A 4,382-nucleotide genomic window follows, 5' to 3' on the forward strand; every position below is an offset into this window, starting at 1 on the left:
CCTGCTGTGTTGTGAAGTGTCTCATCTGTGCTCAAAGCAAGTGTTTCTCATTATTTGTGTTGATCTTCATGTAGATCAGTGGTTCCCAGCTTGAGGGCCAGGACACCCACGAGGTGCTTGCAGAGGAGTTTTTTTAATTATTTTTTTAATTTCATTGATTTTTACCTCTTTCAGCCTCTGAGAATTGATCAAAATAATTGAGAAGGGAAAACATCTGTTTAACTGCTCACAAGTGAGAATCACTGAGTGGTCACAAAATAGGTTGGTACTGCTGGGTCACATGCTATAAAGGTTTGGGACCCACTAATGTAGATGAAAAATCCTTTTATACTTTTGTTTAAAGAAAAGAAAACACCCCAAAAATATGCTGATTAAGAGCATTGCTGATCAGATTTCGTACAATAGACTCATTTGCAGCTGAGAAAGAAGAAAGAGAGGCACAAAGGACTTGGCAGGATTGCGTGCTTCACATACTCAAACACACACACACACACACTCACATTTGCTCTCCTCCATCCATTAACAGCAGGGTTGGGAGGGAGAGGGTGAGGACTGGGGGAGGTGAGGTGTGGCTGAGGAGGGGTGAGGCAGCCCTCATTATTTGGGCTGCGGCGCAGTGAAAAGCGCTGGGATTGCTTTCATTACTGAGCCAAATGAAATAGCAGAGGCTGATTACCCGCGTGACGGAGAGAGGAGACGAGCTGGATCACTCTCTATTGGGGGAGAAGGAGTGAAGGAAGAAAGAGGGAAGGAGGCAGATGAGGGAAGGGGGGCAAGGAGCTGGAACCGGGGGGTGCGTCGCCTGGCTGTACTTCCCCAACAAGCCTCCAAACAAGTGTGTGTTATGTGTGCACTTGTTTGTGAGTGTAAGAGAGAGAGAGAGAGAGAGACGTTGACATGGAGGGGGGGGCTGCCATAGTCCCATTTTTCAAACAAGGCTCCCTGGGGAGGGATATGAATAATAACGACAGTGGCAATGCAGCGTGTAAAAATCAAACAAATATCATGCTCACATTCCTTTGCCTTTTGTCTAGCTCTTACCTTGTCTCTGCTTATGAGAGTTTGTAATATTTCTTCTTCTCTAATTTCTATACAACAACAGAATGCCTTATATATAGCTATATTTGTGTAGGTTAGAACAAATGGCACCATCCTCTCAGCATTAGACAGTGATTTTGGTGTGCTTAAATGTGTATGCCCATGTGCTCAAGTGTGTGTACATGTGTGTGTGTGTGTGTGCAGCTGTCATATCAGAATCAGAATGTGTGTAATGTCAGATCAGGGTTGGGGGGGTGTCGACAGTAACGCGGTGACGGCAGCTGTTAATCCATCAGACAGGCTTGGAGGAATGAACACCTGTGATCACCACGGAGCCAAAGAACATGTTAGGAAACCACAAAACATGCACACACACGCATGTGCAGCCTGACGGAGTCATGATACACATACATGCAAATAAACCAATATAATGGATAGATGCCATTTTCACACAAGATGTTTTGACATGTCACAGCAGGAAAATCGCAGATGTGAGTTATAAAAATGAATGATGGCTTTGTTCCATTTAGCCACTTCAGTTTCAGGGTCCTGGTTGAGGGTAGAGTGAATGCTCGCTGGGGGACTTGAATAGAGCAGAGGCATCCTTAATGTTATTAGTAACACCTGTACCTCCTTTTCCTACTGTGACAAACCCAGTACTGTGTCTCAAATCAGATACTTCAGTTAACACACTTACATCCAGTACACAGTGTACACGGTATACTCACTGGTGTGGTGCGTGAATTTCGACAACGTAATATCAAACTAATCGTAAATTGCAATCACAACAAGTGACTATGTTTGTCGGCCATCAAAATATCTGCCAGCTACTTCACTCACTTGACTTAAAAATAAATCCCCTGTTTCATGCGACATGTAAATTACACCACCGTCGGCACTGATGACGTATCGTCCTTCCTTAGCTGCTACATAGCCAAGATCTCAGCTGTTGAGGGTGAGAAGTGTTCATCGTTCCACACTTGACCATTTTGAGAGCACCATCCCCGGCACTTGCAGTCCGCTGCATGTTTCCATACTTGTCAGTGTGAATTCACTTATGCTCTCAAAAGCAAGTGTGAGTATACAAGTACATGGATTGAGAAACAGAGATAATGTCTGCTGTGGAATTGGTCCATCTCTCCATCATCTTGTAGCAGAACCACAAAGAACTTGTTGAAAAATAAGTTATTAAATATTTGACATTTAAAAAGGGGCACCTACTGGTTTTTACAGATAATTGAGAAAACTAATTTGCTGCCATTTTGCCCCAGGATGCTATCAAAAAAGACATTTTCACCTCAAGAGACCATCTAAGGTTAAAGGTGGGAAAAAACCAATGTCTTGACTGACGAAGAGATTTTGACTTGATGTTAAAAGAGTTTCTTTTGAGGGAAGGTGTAAAACAGCAACTGCCATTCTGACCTTTACCCATTACTAGATCAAGCTTCAAAACAATGGATCTTGCAATCTGTATAATACAGCTTATTGTCTGTCTTTGCTCACACATTTCTCCCAATGACATCATCAGGGTGATTTTTTTGAAACTCCCCAACCACAGAAGATGTTTTCACAGGCTGAGTATTACTCCTCCTGACAAGTAAACTGAAATTCATGTGTAAAATGCTGCACCCCAAATTTGATTTGTTACGCAGTGTTTAAATACACATGAAATCCTATTTCTCAGTCAGCTTCCTACTCTAGGCAATGGAGTCTTACACAATTTGAGCTGTTTTTTTTTTTTCATGAGGGATTTCTGTCTGGTCTTGTCTCACTTGGTTAGGTGTTGGAAAAAGGTGATTTTGTGACGAATCAGATTTAGCAACATTTGAATCAGAATCTTGATGATATTTCAAGACTGTCAGTCAAATCAAATCACATAACACACACAGTCCTGACAAAGTAGACTGGCTTTTAACTTTTATCTTTTCTTACATAGTCATGAGTTAATGTTATATAGATTACTTAATTTTGAAACTAAGTTTGGCCTTTAACTCTTATAGTAGACGCACATTTGAAGTCTATTAAGGGTGTCTCCACCTCCAGTTACTCTTTCACACTGCACACATGCACACACACACAAACCTCCAGCCTGCTTGCATGCACAGAGGCAGGAAGTCAGCCAGCTGTGCACACACACTCAACACCACAAGTGAGGGACAGGACACGCATATCAGACTAAGAGGCCGCCGTCCTCCCTCTCTCTTATCCCCTATCCCAGACATGCTAATCCCTACAGTCGTAGCAGGCAGGCGTTGGAGAGATGGATTGGAGGTCAGCGTGAGCAGGTGTGTGCATGCCGTCAGGCGCTGCCAGGCGACTGCAATCGGAGAAGGTTTGGAGATGAAGCAGCTGCTGTTTTGGGGGATTTTGGGTAGGGAGGGGGGATATTTGTAGGGTGGAATTTGAAAGAGATTGCTTATCCACGTCTGCCACCTATCTGTTATATCAGGATGGGACCTGGTTGCGTGGGTATATTTATTAAGCTGATCTCACCGAGATCTAAATTTTTTTTGCAATAGAAACTTCAGTACAGCAGAAAGAAGAAGAACATAGAAAAGACACACAAAACAGAACATAGTCTGTTGAATACAAGTACATACAGACAGCACCAATCACAGATGTCCTCAGAGTAGAGGTTTAACTGACACTTTCAGGTGTTTTTTTCCTTCCAGGTTTCTTCCTGGTGTCTTTCAAAGTTTGTTTCATTTATAAGGTGTGGGGCACTGAAAGGCAGTCTTCCCAAGTTCTGTGTTTCCTCGTGAGGTATGAAGGGTCAGTCAGTCCTCACATCTACTCCTCCTTTAGCCTTAGTAGGAGACAGTTATACGAAATAAATAAATGAATAAATAAGTGTGTAGCTCCATTCTTGTTGCTAGTGAGGACCATGTTCAATTGTCATATAGTGCACAGTGATGAGTGCAACATTCATATCCTGTAGTGAAACACAGGGCACAGAAGAAAAAGGCATCAAGTTGTTTTAAGGTGGAATGAGGGCCGTGAGAGAACAGTATCCTCAAGTCAAGCACACAGGCATGGTGGTCAATTGTACAATGGTTTTCCTTTCCCCAAGAAAAAAAAGCTTTGTACTGATAAAAGAAAACTGTTCCTGAATCATTTTCTTGCACAGACTAGCTGCAGAAATTGATTGAAATAATTGATTATTCAACTGAGAGAAAATTAACTGGCAACAGTTTTGTCAATAGATGGATCATTTAAGTCATTTATGAAGCAAAAACCAAATGCAGCTGAGATTTGTTGCTTCTCTTCATACGATTGTAAACTGAACATTTTGTTGTTGTAAGCAGGACAAAAAAGCATTTTGAGGACATTACCTTGGCCTCTAG

Source organism: Lates calcarifer, linkage group LG17, assembly GCF_001640805.2.
Source record: "Lates calcarifer isolate ASB-BC8 linkage group LG17, TLL_Latcal_v3, whole genome shotgun sequence".
Taxonomy (NCBI): Eukaryota; Metazoa; Chordata; class Actinopteri; family Centropomidae; genus Lates; species Lates calcarifer.